This window comes from Ornithodoros turicata, chromosome 8, assembly GCF_037126465.1.
Source record: "Ornithodoros turicata isolate Travis chromosome 8, ASM3712646v1, whole genome shotgun sequence".
NCBI classification, from domain to species: domain Eukaryota; kingdom Metazoa; phylum Arthropoda; class Arachnida; order Ixodida; family Argasidae; genus Ornithodoros; species Ornithodoros turicata.
Window position 1 is genome coordinate 3,066,643 of NC_088208.1, and position 24,971 is coordinate 3,091,613.

A 24,971-nucleotide genomic window follows, 5' to 3' on the forward strand; every position below is an offset into this window, starting at 1 on the left:
CGCTCCTGGTTGTGCCAATCAGCGACTTTGCGAGAAAAAGTTTGTCGCCTATCGTATAGAGGACGGCACTGAAAGGCAGTCCATGCACGTGGTGGCTGGTTGAAAGAGCAGGACGCGGTGAGGCTGGGTTCAAGTACCGGAGCAAGAATATTGCGGTAATAAGGTGAAAAATACGAAGCTGTCACAGCGTTAACAGTGTCGATGCGGACACAACAATGAGGGGAGACAGAGAAATTTGGCAATGACTCCTCCTTGCAGCACTCGGAGACAGAAGGGCTTAAAGGAGGTAAGAACTCCTATCTGCATGTATTTAGTTACGGGTTTGATAGATGCAATATTCTTCTTCTATGCTTCGTAATTCTATTTACAATCTATTGTTCAATTTTTCTCCTTCATAACTTGGGCAGCGTTAATACAAAAACGCACTCTCTTTCGTATTCGGGCGAGTACACGCACCGCCGTCCAGATACCTCTATCCATCGTTAAGTCATCTGAAGTATTGTAAAATTCCTTCTTTCCGTTGGGAGGTCCGTGATGTGTTCTGGTGGTGGTGGCTGATCCCAATGACGTCTGACAAGCAAAAGCTCAACGGCAACAATGTTTAATTACACTATATATACACGGCATGTACAAAGCAAAGGCTTACGAAACAAGAACTCGGCGGGGTGGCATATGACGATGAGGTCCCAGACCTTCGGTGGCGAGAGTCCCCGCTCGAGCTGCCCGAAATTTGCATGCGCCCGCTTAAAAGGGCGAAAAATGACCGCTGCCCCTCGCATGGCTGCTCCAATGAAAACACTCAAATGAAACAGAAACCAACTACTTAATTGGACAATTAACTGGGTTGGTCACGTGAAAATGCCCGCCCAGGCTTGGTCTCAATCCCGTAATCCTGTCCGCCATCTTGAACATGTTTTAGTTTCCACAGTGGTTTCGGCTTTAGAGATTAGATTAGCTCTGGCCTCTACAAAGGCTCTGGCTCCAAGTGGGTCACGGGCGCCAGACTTCCACGTAGCGCAGGTGGTGAATGTTACATACAAAAGCCATTCATGTCGCTCCCGCAGACGGAGATGCGAGATGGCCGTCGTTGTCTTTCCTTTACCCTTACAGTATTGTAGCACCCAATCAGACGCCAACGCGGAGGTACACGTAGTATTCTACTTTACCCTCTTCAAGATGTACTTCACCACATGGCACACTCCTAGCCAACCGTCATCCCGAATGACAACGTTTTTGTCACTGATTTGTTGAAAACGGGAGGCGTAGCCCATTTTGTAGTTGCGCATAACAGATACATGATAAACTTCGCCCGTCGTTATCAACAAATCGTGTGCGAGAACGTTGTCATTCGGGAAGATGGTTGGCCAGGGGCGTGCTATGCGCTGAAGATACGCACCTATCAAATTCACCAATACAAAAAGTGTCACAGTCAGCGGGCTCGCTTGGTACAATTCATAGCTCCTTTAAAAGCAATGAAATGGGTTATTGACCAGGGTTGTTGCTCTTTCGTTACTTCAAGGTGGAAAGTCCCAAAGGCGCGGGGGCGACGCACTGCGGTTACGCGAATAATTGCCTGATCCTGGCTCCTCGCAAAATCGCGGATTATTGAGCCAGCAAATTTAAGCACTTATACAGTAAGCCTTGTTGTGTAGGTGTCTGTGCTCTGTATTCTGTCCATTCCTGTAACTCAAATCATGAAATGATCACTCGCTCGCTCGACATTTCTTATCGTTCCTTCTTTTATAGGCTGCATGTACCGTGTTTTGAAGTGTGAATACACTGTCGTTCAGTTCTTTCTCAGCTTATACACACACTGTTCTAAATACTGGGGGCGGGTACCTTCACAGGCGACGGTAGTGACACGTGTTTGGTAAAGCATCCATGGCCTGATCCACATCTTATCCCAGGAGTACAAGCTTCTGCATGAAGGTTTGCCTAGGCATCTGTGAAACGAAAAACCATAAATTAACTGATATTCTACTGCAGCGTATGCAAAGATAATGCAGTTGGGATAATTCCAGAATGATATGGTCTGCTTTGGGTGAGATTCTGCCATTGCATGGCCTGCAATGCTTTGAAGTTCACGTGCCAGGGTCTCAAAACAAAAACAAAAAAGCAGTTTTGAAAGTTCTAAGTTCATTCTCAACTGGTCAACAGACTCAACACATCGACGTGTTGACACCAGGGATTTCCCTACACCCCCCAGGGGGGTGTACACCCCCCTCACTTTTTGCAACACCCCCCTGAAATTTCTCAGGTGACCCCAACCAGCTCGGCCACCAACACATTCTGGTAGAGAGCCCGGTGCAGCGAATTACATCCTGTACTGTCAAACTTGGGCTGTAGGACCACAGTCATGCAGATGATCGTACCATGTATTTGTACAATCTGTGTGTCAGGTATTCATTGAGCTTCGTGAGACAAGGTGCTAGTCTTTGTCCGTCGTGTGATTATGCATCTTAATGTTGAAATGCCGTTCATAATGAATCTGTATTCTAATGTACTGCGTTCTAACGTATAGTAACATGTACAAATAAAACGGGAAAGCTGTGCAGAGATGTCACCATTGTTCCACGATTCTTTCCGTGTCTAAGAAAATTCCTTAAGTGCAACCTTCACCAAGCATACCCCCCCCCCCCTTGAAAGCTCGCCCCCCCCCCCCCAGCAGTGAATTTCTGGGCAAATCACTGGTTGGCACTCATAAGCCAAACAATCCAAGAGAGAGGGATTGATAACTTTTGGTAACAGGCCACTGTGCAACAATAATGCACTATAAAATGTACCCAAGCCTGCATCTAAAATGACATAACAGGTGTTTTCGAGGGCTGTGTAAAACACCAGTGTTTTCTAAATCTTGCAAATGACACTTTTGAATTAAAGGAAATTCCGGAACCCCCCTCAATTCCAGACTTGAACATAGGGTTCAATGGGCCAATCCCAGCATGCACCTGGCACTTGTCCATAGCGGACCCCCCTCGAAAAAATCCTAGATCCGCCCTTGGGCAGGCGCTGCATACAGCTCACGTCAGAATTTCTCCTGATCAGCTGTGGATCAAAATGGGATATATCTGAAAAATTCCACGTTGGAGGCTCCCATAGGAAACAATGGCAAGCGATTTTTTCTGGACTATTTATTGCGCTTTAAACTCTCCTCATTACGAATTAACACGCGCTGATGTATTCCAAACGTGCTTCAGCCGTGTTCCTGTAGTTTTTTTCTTTTTTTAATCGCAATTGCCTTCTTTTGCTTCTCCGCTGCCTGTGCTCCAAATACGGGATCGTTAGTGTCGTGCATTTTTATTCGTGCATATTTTTTTTAATGCTCCCAGCATAGAAAGCACTACGAGGAAGGTGATACGTTGGAAAGCAAACACGTTGCTTCGAAAATCTACATTCAAGTGATACTAGGAATGGAGAGGAAGTGGTCAAGCAAGATATACTGGTGACGCGACTTGAGACCTTGTTGCTCGTAAATGCCGTATGTGGTATCATATGATGGACAACTCGCTCTGAAAATTTTTATTTGATATGAAAAAATCGGCGTACTGCAGCGGCTCGACGCCTGGTGTCAAGCATCCCCGACCTTGTTTAACCTATACATGAATAATCTACTACTGCGACTGGATCGGCCTGAAAACAGTAACACCAACCGGACGACTGGATGAAACATTCGCGGACGATATCGTTCTCATTGCTCCATTCTGAAGAGAACCTGCAACGCATGCTATACAGTACAGAAGAAGCTGAAAGGGACGGATTTAAATTTAACGCTTCAAAAACACTTTGGACGCGATACAACCGCGAAGAATATAACCCACTACCGCACAATTCACCCTTAAAGAACACCAAACAGGTGTAACTATTCTTAGCGGAGATCGATACCCGGAGAAGCATGAATTGAACGTCATTAAGAAATCAAACCGACTCGAAGGGCACATATGGAATTTGGCCAAACTCTCTTATAGTCGGGAAGAATACTATGGAAATCGCAGTGTTGTGCGTAGCGGCTATTTGTAGCGGCACTATACTGTAATCGCTACTTTTTTCTGTAGCGGAAGTGTAACTCCGCTACATTTGTTATTTGTAGCGGGAAAGTAATTTCCGCTACCGCTACTTTTGAGGGAAAAAATAAAATAAATTAGACACTAGAGTACGTCCAGTGAAGTCGCTGTCAGATCATGTAAGCCCGACTCAAAAGTCGTGCCGCGACCATCGCTCAGCCCTGAATCTGGCTGCAGTATATATGGCACATATTCATAAGCCATCGGCGAAAAAGTAGCGGAAGGGTAATTGAGCTACTTTTCTTTTTTCTGTTTGTAGCGGTAGCGGTAGCGGTATCGCGCTGCATTCATAAATTTGTAGCGCCGCTAGTATCGCGCTACTTTTAAATAGGGTAGCGGTATTTTGCTACCCAAATTGAGTAGCGGGCACAACACTGGGAAATTGACAGCGGTACCAGCCCTCACTTATGCGAACGATAGTCTCATCTTCTCAACATTCAACGGACACACTCAGATCCCTAGGCCGCCATCAGCGAGAACTTGGGGAAATGGAAACGCGGGGGAAATTTCGCGACAGCGAATGCAGCTGTCCAAGGAGAAATTGGCTGGTCGACATTTTCAGCACGGGACGCAAGGTCCAAGACGCACTACTCTGGACGACTAATTCATCTACCAGCAACTTCAATATAGCAACGAAAATTTTCTAACATATTCGTTTTCTCGGCCTAAAAACCAGCTGGATCAACAAAATGAACCAATACGACAGAAAGTAGAGCGGGGGGAACCAGAAGACACAGAGCTAGAAACGAAAAAGAATGGACAAAAAGCACCGCCGAAGAAATGAACGGGGCAGAAATCGACGAATGGAGACAGAACGTAAAGAAGGAACAGAGTCTCAAATACTACAGTAAACACAGAATTATGTCCCGAATACACTCCTTTTCCAAGCACAAACCGGCTGTCTCCTGACTGATACTCGGAGGTACGAACCGTTGGGCCAGGTAGACACTACATGCCGACTATGCGGCAAAACAGAATGCGACGCATTGCCAGCACATGGGTTGTCGACAGGTTGTATTGGAAACCAGAAACCGAAAGAAACGAACGCAACCGAAACCAACGAAAAGATCCACAGAATGACTGCGGCGTACGCAGCGCCATCTGGTAAAGTGGGAAAAACTCAAGAAGTAAATCGCTGAAAACCCTGGAGGTACTACCTCAACCGAGTGCCAAACATAAGTGTCGTGTTATGTTTTATTTATTTATTTTTACACTGCGTTTATGATTCCCCTCTGTCCTGCATCAAAACGGTTTAGGCAGGGACACTCGCACTGATCGTGATGGCCAGTTCTCAAATGGCGACGCCCGACGCGGCGTCGTGAGCGGGCGGCGGAAATAGACGCGCACTTCCGGAGTCGGGAGAGGAGAGACGTCGAGCCAAAGAAACTGCCATGCCGAACTTCTTTCACGACGTCGGCGAGAGCTGCCGAGAACGACAGCTGGCGACCAATTAGGTGACACAGAAAGGCCACGCCTCCTGATTTTTCGTCTGCTTTGGACGACGGAATGCCACTGTGGTGGGAACATGAAAATCGTGCGCGCTGACGGGGCGGCGGAAATGCGCCCCTACTTCCGCCGCCCGCTCACGACGCGGCGTCGGGCGTCGCCAAGTGAGAACTAGCCCTAATGGCCTAATGGGGACGTTTTTCGGGCAGCAGCAGCGCCATATACGACCCCAGTGGCTACAGCTGGCTAACCATTTCAGCGACTTTCATCTTTCATCATTGATTTCTTAGGCAATTTGAGGCTTTGTTGTCCCTTCTATGTTGTTCCCACGACCTACTAGATTATACCGACCAGGCCACTGATCTCGATTGTAAAAGGCTGGATCGCGGATAGGGAACGCGAGCGTGAAGAAACCGGCCGCCATCTTACTGTACCCACAACAGTCGCCGCAGCGATCATGGCACCTTCTTGTAATTACGGTCGTACAGCCGTCGCCACACTTAACCGTAACTCGCGATCGCGTGGCCCCACAGGCATCAGCGCCGCCAGGCGTCGACACTGGGGGGTCGAGAAACTGGATAGTTCCACACAAGCACCCCCTCTCGACGGTGGCTTCGGATTCCCGCATGTTTCACCTACTGCCCTTACCTACTCTGGGCTAACGCTCGTTCCGGGCGCGCGCGCCGGCTGCGACTGAGAAGGGACATTGGGAAGGGAATGCGCGCTTGCCCCATGCGGAGAATAAATTAAAAACTAAAAATGAGCATCCAAAGACGTCACTAGATATGCCTTCAGCACCAAGGAAGGAGTCAAAGATTCAGGAGCGGTGATAACGGACAAGAGCTGAAGCTTCGTTCGTCTCAAAAGAATGTTCATAGAATTATATCAAACCTATAGCCCACTCACAACACTTATTTATTCCTTTTATCGCGGCAAGGTAGGGTGGATCAGATACGCGCGCATTTTCACATTCGCAATCGTTCGTGGCCGAAGCACCCGTTGGGTGAGGGCGCACAAACACAACATCAGAAGGTGAGAACATATCGAGCCATTGCCGAGCCACAGTCGAGAGGCGGTGCCTCTGTGCAATGATTCACATGTCTCGAACACACCTTCGAAGGTTGGCCGCTTGGTGACTCTGGTAGCCACCTCTGCATGTTCCACGCGGTCGCGCGTTACGGTTAAGTGTGGCGACGGCTGTACCAACCGTACTGGCAAGGATACAGGGCCTAAATTTATACAGGTGAGTCATTCTTTATCAAGGAATAAATAGGCGTCCATTCTGTATATTTAGTTGACAATTATGAAGTGTTTTTTTTTTTGCCCGAAACGAGCACTGGATGCAGGTTGTTTGATCGCTCTTCCGAGGTTCAATCGAACACACTTGCATTTTACCCGGCGGCAAATACATTTTGAGTGCATAATATGCTTGAGAGAACGTGTTACACTACACTGGTAGCGTTGTCATCAATATATGTGCGAACACTCGAGCGCTTTTCTGCATGCATTGCTAGCATGGCACACGGTGCTCTCTGCGGAAGCAAGTGCACATTCATTTCTTTGAATTACCTTCGCGCACAAGTTCGGTATTACGTCATAATGAGACCAAGATTGTCACCCTTTTTCATGTATTGTTTTGTGCCTTGGTTTGATTTGTGACAAAGAATCCTACGTAACGGTGGTATGGCGCGACTTGAATACCGCCTTCGTGTCTGAGCTATGTCGTCAGCTTGTTGCGATAGTAATAATTTGTAGCGTGTCGTGCTATTTGTAGCAGTTTTTAAGGCAAAAGTGGTCTCTCGTCAATACAGATTTCCTCATGGGGCTACCCAGAGGATCGTCTATGAAGTGTGATGCGACTGAGTGTACAGGTAAGCATCATGTTTCTCATCCACGGGTTTCTACTTTACAGGAAGGAACCACCTCAGTGTACGCACTGTGGTTAGTCTCTCTCAATTTTGCACATTTTCTTACATGTTCACGTCAGAAACACACCTTATACACCTTAGGGTCCTTCACCCAGCAATATAATAATTATAATCCTTTTCAATTTTCAGAAGATACAGGGATTGTAAACCATAAACTGACGTTTTAACATTTGTCCAATGCGTTTGTTAAACAACATATTCATTTTTAACGAGCTGCATTCAAACCAATGTACTGATGTATTATGACCTTTGTTGTCGATGCACCATAAACATTGGAATACTCATCATCAATACAGGTTACTTCACGGCTGCCTCGACATACTCAAGAAATCGGTGCAGAACCTGCGTAGTGCCCACAAACTTTGATTACCACAGCACCTCCAGAAAGTAAAATCATATGTGTCAGATGGGATTTTCAAATGTATTCACAGTATATAGTACCCTGTATTAACTGTTGTAGATCTAAGCCGCCTCTACAGTACACTCTGAGAAATAAAAACTTGTCAGGGAACTGTGATAATTGTTTCAGTTAATAGGCATGCACATATATGCTATAAGAAGAAAATTATTTCTTGAGAATGCACTTCTCTGGCTACTGGTGTTGCTTACATCTACTGTTGATCACATTCATTTATCACATATTATATTCTTATATATTATTATTCTTATATATATTATTATATTATCACATATTTGATCACATTAAATTTAAAATTCAGCATATATGAGAAAATATCAGGAGGGAAGTTGCTATTCATTGCTCATTCCAACCTAAAATTGAGTGCTACAAATTTAGAGAGTGTACCTGTCTATTGTCATTCTGTCATTGTAGGAAGGTCACAAAACAATAAATGTAGTCTTTTGCGACCTCCCTGCACGTTCATTGCATCCTGAAACGCATAAGTGCAAGAAATAAATGTTGAACTTGAATAAACTTGATATAAAACGTTGAATAATATAATGAATGATATAAAATGTTGAATAAACTTGATCTTGTATATTCTCTTTACTCACCATCAGTGACCTTCTTTACAAAAGCATATCGTGTTAGATTTTTTTTGTTTACGTTTCACAGACGGGGTACACGAGGGCCAAAATGACACAAAAATCACAACTGTTTCAAGCTCCAAATCGTCCTGTTGCTGCAGACCAGTGCAAGAGGGCCCTTGCACGTCAAAATGGAAGATGGGAGTCACAGTTAATGCAAAGTGGTTCCTATGAGAGACTTCGATGCTGAACAAAATTGTGCAAACTGCGGAAGGTGCCATAGAAGATCTTCAGAAAGTGTGTCTGATCTCACAACGGTGCTACGACGCTCCCTTTTTGGATGACGATGGATGATTTGAGTTTCATATGTGCAGCTGCATTGTTTTCGAACGTGTTCCACATAACAAGCATGACAAAGTCAGCACTGGATAGCAGGCCCCCGTTCCTAAGCAGCTTTGCTCACGCTGCATTTGTATTCAGCTAAAGCATGTGAGTACTCGAGAAGGACATTCAGTCTGTCACAACCGCGCCTGCAAATAATCAGAACAAATGAAGGAAGAAACAAACAAACATAGAAGGGCTGTACTTGAAAAACAGATAAGTCCCGTGTCTCAATGAAGTGTTACCACTTTCTAAGTAACTTAATTGATTAAGCTTACATCACTACCTGATTAACTGTCCTAACGAGCGTGATCTAATTGCGTGAAGTAATTATTTCGGCTGCTTCGGTGTGTCCATATTTGCGAGGCAAAGCACCGCTGTCGTTCACTAAAAGTCTTTCTGCGGCGATGCTCGATATAAATCATAATAAACGCATACACGGCTAAAACAACGGCTGTGATTCTTCAGAACGATCTCTTTCTGCCATGCGAGTATTATCTTTTCCCGGACCGTTCTTTAAGGAACAATTTTTGTCCAGAACGCAGCACGGGATATTACATACATGGTTGTTGTTAACCTCACATAGTTTCTTATTGAAATATTGGCTGGGAAACTTGCTGTAGCAATCCCCAGCGCTGCACTGGTCCAGTTTCGGAATGCAAAACATAACGTACTTAAGAATCGAACGGCAGGACACCTGTGAAACACTGTTAAGATACATCAGTATACTGGCACCTTACAAAATTGTGTGATGACAAACAACGATCAACGGCTGCAGCGCAATAAATACTCACAATCTCCGTTGCCTCCCATTGTTTTCTATGGGCACACACTGCGCTTTAGGGCCTCCCAACATGGCGGCCTCCTGCAATTCCGGTTTTTGCACGTACTAACTACTTTCGCAGAGATACGAGTATTCTTATTCTTACCAGCGCGCTTTTCCTTGTCGTATATTCGTGTATCCGGAACTGGTGTCTATCACATCTGTGCAATACAAAATCGCATAGCAGTTCACGCACCCACCCAAGCACATTCATCATAACTCCTAATATTTCTACGGTTGCTTATTTTGGAAAATACAGTTTGATACAAAGCGCACACTAAGGCACCAGCGTCCACCTTCCACTGCTGCCACTCCAACGGTCAACGGTTCAAAGCGATTGCTTGCTGGAGGTTGAAACGAATGTGACCATGTGACACACACATTCTAAATCGAAGAGAACGAGTTTATTGAAAGAAACGTAGGCTCGCACTTCGTTCGTTTGTCTTAGAAGAAGTACACCAATTATGTCGGATTTTGTTTTCGTAATGAAGAAGTCTTGCGAAGTGATGTCGCCCCAATCGATACTACTCTATACTACCGCAGGTACCGCAGAGCCTCTGTACGTGCTCTGTACTACCGCAGAGACCGTGGCGACTGGTGGCGACACACTTGGCGCTACCTTGAAACTCTCGCAGTGGCCTTCTTGTGGTTTAGGTGCTCACTAGTCTACTCTTAGGGCTCGACGCGCATCCATGTAAACGGAGTGGTAAACGGTCTTCTCGCAGTTGCTTGCTTGCTTTATATGGGGTTAGGAAGGTCAGCCTTCCGACCGGAGGCTTACTATCCAGGAAAAAAAGAAAAAAAAAAGGGGGGGGGGATCCAGGAAAACACCGCGAAGGTCTGCACTCGATTCCATACGCTTGTGCCGTATTCATGTAAACGGGGCTAACCAGCCGCCGAGAGAGCCGAAAGAGTACGCAGCACGCAGCAGCAGAGAAACAGCGAAGTGCCGTTTTCAAATTCTCCGGCAACCAATCCGAACACACCTGCGGCATCCGACCAAGGCAGAGGCACGGATTGCTTCGTTCGCACCCAAGCAGCACAATGTACTGGAAGTCGAGTGCATTAGGGGTGGACGGTGTGTGTCTTATCAATGTTCTCTAGTTTCATGAATCTGTTCAAGGCCTTTCATCTACCCGTCCACCCCTATTGCACTCGACTTTCAGTGCATTTTGCTGCTTGGGCAGTAACGCGCATTTTGAAACAGGTTTTGCGAGAGCTGGGGGGGGGGGGGGGTGCTGGATTGAGCACGCAGAAGCAGACGCATGAGTATTCAGGAGAAAAAACAACCTCTAATACCCCTGTCAGACGTACTAATTTAGTGTCACTTAGTTGAAGTGTACTCCGTCCCGTAATGTCACTTTCACTACGCTCCTGCTACACGGTATAAGTAAGTGTCACTAAGCAGTCATGGTGATGACGATGGGCGAGCTTGAACTCCCACCAAACATCGGGGAGTGCAATATACTTTCTCTGTTTTCTTACGTCTAGAAACATTTCATAGAGATTTTCTTCGCAGTTGAAGTCGATTTATGTCATAAATATAATTGTTGGGAACCAACACAAGTATATCTATTTGACAAATTTTCAATCTTCTTCTTCACCTCTTTGGTGGTCTTGCGCGTGCAACTGGCCCGCGATGTCAGCATACACTTTCGCGTTTCACTTGGTCCTCCCATGTTCTGATAGCATGGGTTTCTATCTCAGGCCATGACGCCCTGTCTTTTTTGTCTTCCGTTATTCAGTGCTTCACTGCGGGTATTTCGCGATTTCGCCGGAAACACTTAACCACCATGCAATGTCAACAAATATGGCTGCCGCGAAGTGGATTACGAACTCTACTGGGCAGTCTGTGAACGAGAGTACCGGTAAATCACGCCAAAAAATCCTTACGTCTTTCTTATATAAATCAGCGCTGTCTTAACAAACTTGTCCAAATATAAATTCCGGTTGGTTTGTTTCTTTCCTTTTCCAAAAATAAGCATTTGTTACGCAATTCCTGCCGTGGAGGCTACGTACTTGATTGTTGCAGGCAAAGTGAAGTGAGTTTGGCGAACTCACTTCATCGTAAGTGTACTTTGCATCTAGTGTCATTAAAAGATGCCGTGTGACTCGTAAAGAATGACACTTATTGCAAGTGTACTCGCTGAAAGTGACACTAAATTAGTACGTCTGATAGGGGTATAAGTTGGTCTGCCGTCAGCGCGGCACGCCGTCGCCCGCGCAGAACAGAACATGTTTTATTTTTGGCCGACCGCTCTCCAGCAGTCAGACGCGCGTATTTCCCGGATGCGAGCAATACCCCGTGGCGTGTCTGGCTTTAGCTTCCGCTGAGTGCGACGGTAGACAGGTCGGACTATATCTGCACCACCTCAGAAACGGCTCCTATGAAAATATGAAAACGCGTAGAATGGTGATCAGCCCTAGAAAGAAGCGTCTCCCGTGTGACATCCATCGCTTGTACAAAAATACAAAGCTAAGCTCAAATACAAAGTATTGCAGAAATTGAGGAAGCGGGTTTCTAATGCGGTGCTGGGAAGGGATGCATCGTGGTCACGGCAAACCCCCTGGCAAAAAAGCAAACCAATCACAGGACCGACACTTTCGAGCCCCTTTTTGCAACAGGTCAAGTTCTATCGCCGCTACGTCGACGACACGTTCGTGATTCTCAACAGTGGCCACGTTGATGACTTCCACTCGGTTCTAAACAGCATTGAGCCATCGATCAATTTCACTTACGAGACGGAACAAAATGGCAAGCTTCCTTTCTTGGATGTGTGTGCGCGCCGATGTAGCTCGGGAGGCATTCAAACATGTGTCTACCTAGTGGCCTTGTGATACCGGCAGTTTCCTTGGTTCTGACTCACACTAGAGCCCTGCGCGGATGAGGTTTTTGGCATCCGCATCCGACCCGCATCCGCGCACACGTTATCCGCATCCGCACCATACACAACAGTTTACATCCGCATCCGATCCGCTGAGCAAAACGCACCATCCGCATCCGATCCGCAAAAATCCGCACGTTTCGAAAGACGCGTAAAAACCGCCGGAAGCATGTTGGTATAATTTCGGATTCCTCCATGCTGTCACGGAAGGACTCAGTCATAACGACAAGCAAAGGTAAACCTTTCAACAAACGCGATATGGAGAGACTTCTGGAACGCGTTGAACGCTACCTCGTCGGCGATCGCGCGGTTCGAGACGCCTGAATGCCTCCTCTCCCGTCTTGGCGCCTTGCATAGTCAAAGGTGAACCAGAGCATGCGCTCGCTGTCGGCTGTCGGCACGCAATACAAATAAATTGCGGGTGGAAAAATGACAGCACGTGGTATATCCGCATCCGATCCGCTACCGATCCGCTGCCTTCGTATCCGCGTCCGATCCGCATCCGACCTCGAGCCATCCGCATCCGATCCGCACACCGCAGAAAGTGCTAAATTTTCATCCGAATCCGCAAGTATATTGCGGATATCCGCTTCCATCCGCGGATGGTGCAGGGCTCTAACTCACACCACCCCACGGAGCACAAACGGAGTGTGGTACGAACGTTATCATCCTGCACTGAGTTATTTACAAGCTTCTGAGGACGCGACGATTATCTGTCCGATTATCTGGACAAACGTGGCTACCCACGCAGGTTTATCGAGGAAAGCGCATGCGACAGGATCCGCACCCGCCAAACACCCGTTGTCATCCCCTATGTCAAAGGCGTTTCTGAATCTATCCGCTGGGCTTTGCTTCCGTTGGATATAAAGACTACGTTCAAACAGCATGTTAGGGCAGTTCTCACTTGGCGACGCCCGACGGGGTCCAGGAAGAAATGCCCCCGGAAAAATTGTCCCCAGAAGAAATGTTCCCTGGAAGAAACGTCCCCGGAAAAAATGTCCCCTGAGGAAAATTCCCTTTTGGTACGCGTGGACTGGTTGACTTCGGACGTTGACTTTTTACTATATAGGACGGTGTGAATGTTTGGATTTTTGAGCACCGAAGCGAGTAATCGTATATCCTATTCCATTTCCTAATCAAATATGGAATTCAATGTTCGAATTCCAAATCGAATTGATGCTTCTACTAAACTGAATATATTTGAAGAGACCGAAAGAGAGACCGAAGAGAGAGAGAGAAAAAAAAAAAGCGTAAGCGCTATACTTACGCATACATATACGTACCGTACATGTTTGTACTCCAATATATGTTGTATATGTATCCAATTACGGTTATTCAACGAGTCACTTAATTTATTTGTATTCAATTCCATTTTAAAATGACTATTCACATATAGCATTTCTTTGCCTAGGTAGTTGCTGTGCGTCAGTTTTGGTGAATTTACTTCCTTGTGTCTTGCAACAATGCGGCCTGTACAGTCATGGGGCTCCCGAGATGTGATACCGCTAGACATATTGAAATATATTTTTGTCTGTCAATTTTATTGCTTTCCCCCCGCATTTTATTTTCCTCTTTACACATCACCGTGCACGTCGATCTGCACACTTCTAAAAAAGAACTTGACATGCTCCTGGTCAATCCGAATGACGTCTTCTCTCCTGATTTGTTGAAGCTGGACGGCGTACTACTTTCTGTGACACTTCACATTTGTGCTAATTAGCAGAGAAAATGTTTTTCCGTGCTAGCGCTGCGAAGCAACTATTGCTCTACGCGGTGTACAGCCGTGGACAGAGGACAGCAGGAGGGGGATGACAGGGGGTTAGTATGCGTCCTGGACCGACTTCAGGGCTAAGTGAGCCGACATTCGTCAGGAAAGTCCGACGGAAAACCCAGAGAAAACCTCAGCACACCTTGTGACAGGATTCGAACCTGTGTCACGTTGTATCAACGAACGTGAAATTGATTGCAGTGTATTCCCTACGAGAAATCGTAAGTGAAAGTAGGTCGAGCTTTCAAAGCAAAAACCCTTAGTAAGTGGTTAGAAATTTTTGGGTTTTATTTTGAGCCGGAGGACTTCAAGATCTGCAATGTCGCAACCGGGGATTTCGCAAAAATTCCACGCGTACGAAGAGTGGATGTTTCTCGAGGGAACATTTTTTCCAGGGGACATTTATTCCTAGAGCATTTTTTCCGGGGACATTTCTTCTTCCGGGGTCTTTTTTTTTTTCGGGAACATTTTTTCCGGTTCCCCTTTTCTTCTGGTGTACCAGGTTGCAAAACCGTACAAAGGGGGTGAAGGGCGATAAAGGCTTCAGGTCGACACACGGAAACCAACCAAAAAAGATATGGGAAGGTCGAGCGGCAAGGCCTCGCAGCGGGAGTCGCGATATTCCCTACACAGTCGTTTTTCCTGAACGCCAAGAGGAACGATTCGACAAAAAATAAAAGGACACATTGGAGAAAAATAATAACTATGGTCACCTGACAACATAACAGGTTCTTGTTTGAGTGTGGCAAAAAAGTACAGTTCGGCCTCCTTATTATGTGGGACAGGATAATATATGCATTCCTTTCTTTTTTTAGAAGAATTTCTGAACCGTAAATTTTTACTCCAGATTTCGTTGTGTTGAATGCTGAGGTCTCAGTTAATTCAATCGTAACTTGAAAACGTGAAATTCGGTAGTGGAAAAGCTGAAGAACTGGACACCATGTGAGCCAAATTTATGCGTATTTTAGGAAAATCACTATTCTTGAAGTGCGACACGCAGATGCAATTACAAAATTGGGGTTTCCAGAGATGAATATGAGCGCTAGTTGCCAAATGAAGGAATGATCACGGAGAAGTCGTTTCATATAATCAAAGCTCGCCCGAGATGCCAGCTTTTCTTCCCCGGAAAAAAATGTCCCCAGGCAGAACCGTCCCCAGGGAAAAATGTCCGCCGGAGAAATCGTCTTCGCAAGAACGAAAGCCGTTTGATCGAACGCGGGACATTTGGTCGAAAGTCATTTGATCGAACACTGTTTGATCGAAACGGCAGCGGTTGTTTAATTGATGTTTTTATTGCTTCGTTTGGAGCAGATGCATACTCTAAACAAGATTGAACTAAAGTTTTATATGGCTGTTAATACAATATCTGTATTTTATACTATGGCGAAATTTCCTTCTTAGCATTCAGACTTCGAGTGCCTTTCGTGCACATATCACTATCCCATTTCGGATCCCAGCAATGAAAAGGGTGCCCAGAAGAAGCACAGACTATTGGCTGCTCCGAACTTGAAAGACATTTTCGTCGGTATGTGTCCTACAGCTACGGGGGATGCTTCCGCATTGTTCTATTCAATTCAATTCCGTTTTATTCAATTTTATTTCATTTCGGATGGGAGAGAGTAAAAAGCCAGAAGGCTGTGCTGTTCGTGAATGACCAATAAAACCTTTCTGCAAATGACCAGTGGTCTCCCCTCCTTAGCTGAAAAAAAAGCAATAAACAAACAAAAAAGGAGAGGACACTGATTGCCTCATGCTCCATATGTTCGAATCAAAAGTTACAGAAAAAGAGGTGCTAAGGACACGCTGCGAGCTTCGAACTCCCTTCGAAAAAACGTCTTTCGAACAAACGGCGTCGATCAACCGGCTTTCGATCGAACGACTTGCGACCAAGCGGTCTTCGATCAAACGCCTTCTCCAAACAGCTTAGGATTTCGGAATAACTCCTTGAACTCAATCTTTATGTATAAATGGACAAGATAAAATCAAAGGAACTTGACGCGCGACGAGGTCTCGGAGCACGATTTCCGTCTCATAACCCGGATTATCACCCGGAAACTTAAGTACTATATTTTTGGACACTCCTTGGTTTTCACAGACCTTTCGTTCAGCGGAGAATCCCCAGTGACCCGGATCTTTTCCTTATCTTCCTCAGAAGGCCTCCCTTTGTTCGTCGTCCAAAGACAGACGGGTACAGGTCTTGGGTCATCCAACGTGCAACTAGCAAAGATTGTCGAAAGATGGAAAATCCAGGGAACCGGTCTCGAAAAATTGGCCGTATCTCAAAATAACGTGATCGAAGTCCCCGTTGCAAAATAAACTACTGTAAATAAATGTTATCTGGCTGTTTCTGCGCGGAAACTGCCAAAACCACGACCTACTTAATAAGAGAGCGACCAGGTCACTTTCCCAAATCCCTATGGAGCGGCTGTCCGCGGAACCTCCTCGCAATTTCCTCCTCTCACAGGTGAAACGCCCGCTTGGCGCGCTGCCCACATTCCCTAAAACAGGGGGACTCCGCATTGGGACATGTGACGAGACGGTGTTCGTATTGACTCGTGTACATCTTTCCGACGTCCATATTGATTTGTAGTGTACAGCATCGACTCCTGTGCTCGTTTTGTCGGGGTATACTTTACATGGACGCCGTTTATTTTGTTTTCTCGTGCGATGACATATTGGTACACAGTACAAGGTACTTCATTTGATACCACGCCGTCCTTGAAAAGCAAGTTCCCCCATACCTGGGAGAACTTGGGAGGTACCCGGGTTCGAGTCCCGGAGCTGTATGTGCAGTGTGGATTTTTTCGTGGGTTTTCATCAGACACTTTTAGACATATCTCTGCACAATTCCCTTGAAGTTGCCCCAGGACGCGTTTTCCTCCAGGGCTTTAGTCGTGACGTTGCCCACATCTGTGAGGCAGATAACAGTGAAACCTTTCACCACCCCCACCCCCATATCGCTGTAAAAACCAATCAACTCATTGGCGATCCAGCAGTGGAGACAATCATGCTCTGGCACGTGGAAGTGCGCGCAGGGACTGAAACCGGGGCGAAACCGAAGACGACTTGGAACCCAAATTTCTTCCATATCCACATCTGCAATCCACCATTTGCAACTAACCAAAGCCGCAACCTGAACCGAATTATGTGATTTCGGTTACCGGTTCATAAGAATATGCTCACGCGTGAACACGATCAGCTTGGGATGCGATATATATTTCTTTACAACTCTGATTAGTGGCGTTGAACGTGCTTCTGCGACATCCACGCAGCCAGCAGATACATCCTACAGAAAACCGAAAAAGTACCGGTTCAACTGCTTAGTTACCGGTAACCACAAGCATTAAAACGGCGAGCCTCCTACCTGTAACCGCTTTCAGAGTTCTGACACTGAACCGTAACCAAACCGATATCCGCTTCGGTTCCAGTCCTTCAGTGATAGACTAAGTCCCGGTTTCACCATCACCAATTAGCATTTGAACCGAGAACAACGGTGTCTTAACTTGAATTTAACGCTTAACTATGCTACACTAAAGGAAGTTACTGTCACTGGAATATTCATCAGATCACGCAACGCTGGATCTTAGTCCAAAGTTAACCACTGTTGGTAAAAAAGGGCCATAGGTGAAGAGCAGTTCCTGCTGCTCTTCCTGTGGCGATACGCTCCTGTATGCCGTTATTTATATTTAAGATTAATTTAAAGTTGGTGCCATCACGCACTGAACAAGTGCGTCTGTATGTACACACTCGGTATCTCCAAAGTGAATTGTTGTAGGAAATCTCTTCTACATGCTCAAAAAGAAAAGGAAGAAATGTTAGTAATATGTTAAGGGGCAAAGTAAAAGTGACCGCAGCTGAATTGCAAGGTTTTGGAGAAATATCTCAGATGGATGACAGCACACTTTTTCGCTTTTCACGCGAGGAAGCATCTTGCCTTGCAAAAAGGCACTACAGAATAAACTATGCTCATGAGAACTGAGATCTTCGTGGCGGTTTGGTGCGTAAAGATTACGATATGTTTGGCAAAAAAAAGAAGGCACAAATATCTGACGCGGATGCGAAGAAGTCCGTAGAAAGCTACCGCATAAGCACTACAACCCCCATTGAAGTAGGGAATGTCGGCAGCGCCACCAATGCTCCTGCGGCAAACATGTGAAACAAAAAAGCCGGCGCTGGAAGGGGGGGTCAAGTGAACTGGTCGTTCTCTTATTAAGTAGGTCGTGGCCAAAACCCACTTAGACTAACCTGAACATGAAAATGCAAACACCGAACTTTTACTAACCTAATAATCTACTGACTAACGTGCTGTTCCGTCGCGTCCGTTTCATTTATCTCCTATTTCTTAATTTTATTTATTTATTTATTTATTTATTTATGTATTTTTGGAATAGCAAGCCGACGTCCCGTTTGGCTGACCTTTAGCCCCCCCCCCCCTTTTTCCGTCTAATAAATATATCCCCCTCCCCCGTCGCTGTCGTTGGTTTTCCTTGCTACGCGAACGTGAATTTGGGTTCCGGAAAAGACTGTTGCTCATTGCGTGGGCGGAAATAATTAGCAGCGGTCGCTTGATCGATTTTTCTTATTGGTTCACGTGGAGCGTTCATGAAAATAAATAAATAAAATAATAAAGAGAAAAATAAAAATAAATCGATCAATAAAAGACAGAAAAAGAAACAACAAATAAAGCTGCAGTTCTAAGTACCGTTATCCTAAGAAACATTTATCTGTGCGTAATCCGCTTGCTGGCTGTTTCAACATTACGAACATTACAGGACAGTCCTGTTGAACGTTACTGGAATGTTTGTGAAGTCGGCCTTCCACTAACCGTAAATACGAGAGATTCTCGTTTGCCTTATCAGACAGTTGACTGAGTAAGCACAAACCCGAAACGGCTGTGATGTTCGTGAATGACAAAGGTCTGCAAATAACCAGTGCTCTCCCCTCTTTAGCTGAAAAAAAAAAGCAAGAAACAAACAAACAAACAAACAAAACGGAGAGGACACTGATTGCCTCATGCTCCATGGGTAATTTCATTTTAAATCGAACAACGTGTGAAAGTCGTATTTTTTAATTCGCCCAGAAAAAAATATGTGTTAGAGGACAGTTCAACCGACGCAAATCGCGCCACGTGCGACGCTCGTGCGTGTAGTAGTTTCCGCGTAGGAGAGGGGGAAAGTCTGAGGCTGCTTGAGCGCGCTTTCTTCTGGACCGACTTTGACGGGATCTAGCACCGCTAATTTTATGTCTAGGAACTGGAGGATTTTTGTGATTATAGGCTGCACCATAGACACTGTCGACAGTCACCCACAGAACTCTGAGAGCCACAGATTTTCTGTTAAAAAATGCCAAACTTGGCGTAAACGTTCAAAAAGGCCAAACTTTGTTACCAATTTGCTTCATGACGGAACCTCTGAGAACATCGAGCTTAGTGCCATTCGATAGGACATTGAAAGAGCTTTCGTGCTGTATAGAGCTCATTTTTCTCAGCCCAGTTATTTCTGTGTTATTAGCTTGAGAATCACACATAGTAGGCGAAAATTGCCAATGCTGCATCTCAGTTTTCTCAAAAATGCCATCTTCAATTTCCTTGATTATTTTTCAAAAGGTGGCATCATGTCTGTACTTTAGACGCCAAGTGAGACAATATTTTATTTTTCCCTGAGAGACGCGCAGCGATTTTTCTTTTTTTTTTTTTTTTTTTTTTTGTCAGGCAGGGTGCACGAGGCTGCGGCCTCGCGCGCCCCACCCACGAGCACGCGGATTTCAACCTCTTCTTTGCTACAGGTGTCCCGCTGACGGAGAAATCAATGACCACACTGCGTGAGCTTGTTGTAGTGTCCCCAGAGCACCACTTTACGTTTACCCAATGGCCTCCCAGTTCCGTCAGGCTCATTCAAACCGTGGGAGAGTACATGAGTTGCCTGTGCGCCCTTGACGAGAAGCCCCAGTTCGACGAACATACCGACAAAGCAGTGAGAAGAAACGAAGCGCTTCGTAGAGATCTTTATCCACTGGTAACATCTTAGCTTTTGTTTCAGGTTGCCACCAGTCCCCCAGGAAGTGTGAAAGTCACATCCTTTTCATTGGTAAAAGAACGAAGAACGGAAGTTTCGAACAACGTAAAATGTGCCCATTGCGAGATCCCTGCAGGTGGTGGCTGCCACCAATGGATTAGCATCATCCGATAGCTTTACACATGTCCTTTCACATGATATAAAGTGAATGGGTTCAAGCGCATGGATGCCAGAAGGACTACTGAAGACCACACCGAGGGTTTAAGGTACCTACGGCTACCGGAAACGAGGAATTTTAGTTGTGCGTTGTTCTGTCGGAAATTTTGATTCCCACAGTGACACTGACACATCGCGGTGAGGGCGAACGTGTTATACTTGAGAGCAGCAACTGTCATCACAGCGGTCTTACGGGTTTTGTACCACTCGTCGTGGTTCCGAAATAACGCTACGGAGCATAAAACTAATTAAATAGAGCATGCACACCTTCGGAACTATCACTTATTGCGCCCAAGTTAAGAGGCGACTGCAACCACGCGACCACAAATTTGTATTCTCAGGTGTTATAACTTTCTGTCCCCTGTGGCCGTAGTTCTGCCTTCTTAATATTAATTCGCACGACAGCCTCATAGCGTGCGTATGTGCATTGCCTCAAGTACATGTGCGGGAGAATAGTGAATATGCGCACGTGCGTATACGCACACGTCGTGCGTGCAACTCCCATGAAAGTGCGTAATAGCAAGTTCAAGTCGACCACGAAAGTACTGCCCTGCGTCTCCAAAGGAAAAAATGAACACACGTACCGTAAGTGCAAAATAAGTACATAATGCAACATCTGGGCATTAAATTACAAACCAAAGACTACGAAGCAAAACGCGCTCGTAAACATACGAAGAGCGCCTTTGTGTGGAAAAATCGCTCCGCGGAAAGGTAGCCCTACGTCTCAATCAAAAAGAGAAAAGGTACTTTACCAGCAGCGCAAAGTACCGGCATAATTCTGCCCCTGTGGAATAAATCGTGAAAAATATTCCGGCTTTTTAGAAATAATTAAGATCGAACATGCAAAATCTTCGCGTACCACTCGTGGTTCTGCGATACTAGGCGGACAAAGAATGCGCTTGAACCCAGTCACTTTATATCATGTGAAAGGTCATGTCTAAAGCGGTATCATCTCATATGGCCCAAGTGTGCATAAGGCCCAAGTGATCAGAACGCCCAAATGTTCATAAGACCCGAAAAAAATTTGGGCCTTTTGAGCATTTGGGTCAAATGAGAAGGGCAGGGTAAGGTGTCCAGAAGGCCAAAATATTCATATGGCCCGAATGGTCATATGGCCCGAAAACCAGGAGGGAAGACTAGGAGTGACCTAGATACTGTATTTTCTTTGCACATATGCGCAATATTAATTAAATGCTGAATGCGACAGAGGAGAAAAAGGTAACTGAACTAAAAATATTAATAAAAGTACTGAAATGAAGAAACAAATTTTCAAGCAAATAAGATATAAATGTGACAAAAAGTAAAATACAAATAAATATTGAATCCTTACAGCGTTCAATATTTCGCTCGGTACAGACTGGTAAGCTCTGTGCCTAATATATTTATTGAACAACTGATTCGTTTGCCGCATTAAAAGCTTTTCAACTTTCGCTTGAATACTGCTATGACGCACAATATGTATCGCTTTTTCTGCGAAGGTACCCAAGCCGGGCACGGCAGTAGCGTAGCCAAAAAAAATATTTCTGGAGGGGTTCAGGAGGAAATTTGCATAGGAGAGAAGGGTTTACTCCTCGTTTCTCTCTTCCAGATGCGCTACCAAAGGTACGATTTTGGGAGGGGTCTGAACGTCGCAAACCACGCCTACGCATGGGACCGTTTTTTCCGCTCTAACCCATCGGTGCAATTTTTTCCGAGACCATTTGTTCCGTCACCAAATTTTCCGGGGCCATTTTTTCGGGGCCGTTCGACCAAATGGCGCTCTATCAAATAGGCGGACACCTTCGAATTGATTCTGTAACTGAACTCTTTGGAGACTACATTTCACAAGGCGGAAGAAGCGCATTGTTTGTGTTCACGTGAGATGCGCGCTGCAGAAGGAGCATATTCCACTGAGTGACCGAGTGCAATTGTCCAAAATGGGCACTGCTTGATGAACATAATAAATCTCAGTCCCGAGCAAAATACCAAGCCATAGCGATTCTCGGCAAAGTGTGGAATTCCTGCGCAGTCACACATGAAAAGCGATTTTACAGAAAAATATTTCTCGCATATAACTGGCACTTATAAAAGTACAGCATTTTTCTGTGTACAAGCTCCGTTATATATAACAAAAAGTTACCTGAAGAAGTCCTGCGCAGGATGATGACGCGCACATGATGACATTAGATGACGCGCAGGACTTCTTCAGAGAACTTCTTTCAATGTATAACGGCGCTTATACACGGAAAAATACGGTCGAAAAAATACACTGTTAGTCTTCCTTTCTGGTTTTCGGGCCATATGACCATTTGGGCCTTCTGGACACCTTATCCTGTCCTGCTCATTTGACCCAAATGCGCAAAAGGCCCAATTTTTTTTCGGGTCTTATGAACATTTGGACGTTTTGGTCACTTGGGCCTTATGCACACTCGGGCCATATGAGATATAACCGTCTAAAGCTATCGGATGATGCTAATCCAATGGTGGCAGCCACCACCTGCAGGGGTCAATGGGCAAAGGGCTTCTTTTACCAATGAAAAGGATGTGCCTTTCATACTGCCTGAGGGACTGGCGGCAACCTGAAACAAAAGCTAAGATGTTACCAGTGGATAAAGGATTGTATCTCATTACGGCCGAAGTCTCATTACGGCCAATGTCTCAATACGGCCGATAATCCTTTAATCCCCAAGTGTCTCATTACGGCCAAAGTCTCAATACGGCCGAAGGTAGTCTCATAACGGCCAAAAGTCAAAATGTGTATTGTAACGTGCATTGACATGCAATGTTGCTGTCAGGTATGGATATACATTCCAGAGGGTATAAGCCATGCAGTGTGTTACTAGGTGGAGTTAGCTGCTTGTGGAGAGCTAGATGAACATCGGCTTTGTTGTGACGTTTTTTGGAGCCATCCTACAGTCATTGGCGAAGAAGGAACACTTATCTCAGTCGACGTCAGTTTATTTCCATTCGCTTTACAATGGTACAATTCTTGCTTCTGGAATGAGTAGACCTGCAATAAGCAAAGAGCAACAGTGAATAGGCTAGAATATATATATATAAAAAAAACAGGCATTTGACTCTACATGGTTGGTTTTAATGTGCACAAGCTGCATACATGTTGATATGTGTCTGTTATTTCATACAAGGCTAACATAAACCTTCATCTAGACAAAAAAATGAAAGAAATGTGACTTCCAGGTAAACACAATGCATAACCATGAGATGAATTTAGTTGCATTAGTTCATTCACCATGTGAATATGAAACAGTGATACATTACAATTCATGAAATGATGCATGCATGACTTTCCTTTTCTCGTTTCTTCTTATAAAAGTAGTGCACGAATTAACTCTCGTGCACTACTATACACAATTTTTCACTTCACAACAGAACCGTATGATACAATTGGTAATCTTAAGGCGGTGCATCATAGCCGGCACTTCGTCGTCTACAGTCAAGGGATGGCGCAGCGAGCGAAATGGTTTGCGCAGTCACCGCTTCACAACATTATGGCGCTTGCTTGGATATGCAGTACCGCTGATGTAACGTCCTCTTTCTGTGTTATTTTCGTTTTCTCTTGGCGCGCGACGGGTCAAGCGAAATCTTGTGCAAACATATGACCGCTCGTGCTCACCCAAGTCCAATACTGTAAACACGCATATCGCGCTCGGCCAGACGGAACAATTAGTGGCGCGGCTTTTGAATGCGCACAGGCTGTCCAGCTGTCTCCTGAACTTCTTCGTCGATCTGCTGCTGTTCCGTGCTCTGTTGTTGTCGGGCGAAGGGTTAGTCACCAGTCGTTTCGTGTGATTTCTGCAATGCTTGCGCATATAATAAACGAAATCTCTCGTAGCACAAAAAAACCTAGGTTGGACACGACGCGGTTGAAACAAGTTGGTGTCGGCATGTTATAGCCTACCGACATTACGCGGAAATTGCGAAACGAAACCGCAACCTGTTTTCTTTATTTCCTCTCACCCTGGGCTTACAAATTTCAGACCACGTTGTGGTGGTGCAAAAAGCTTCATTTACTTCCACAGTCAACGGAAATGAAATAAGACTGCAAAGAGGCTTGCTTAGAGATTCCCACATCCTTGGACATCAGTGGACATCAGTGGACATCAGCGACTGGGAATTCCAAGATAAATAAGTTTCATCTACTATCCCCCGAGAAAATGAGCATCGTTGAACAAACAAACAAAATTTGGAGCTGGGCTACGCTGCCCGTGCTCGTGCTCCCGCGTCATGGTCAACGTCGGCCTCGTCGTCTTCCGGCCACGTGCAGCGGTATTGCATTTCCAGCGGTCAAATTGTTGTTGCTTGTGACGACACACTCGATGGGAGATGGCAGCACTGCGCTGCCCGTTCTGAAGCGGCGTACTCCACGGATGACCATACCTGACAAAAACTCGTGTGCCGAGCCAACGGCTTAACATAGATGAAATCTTTTTGTTGGCATTGGTTCTTGATATGTTTTACTAGT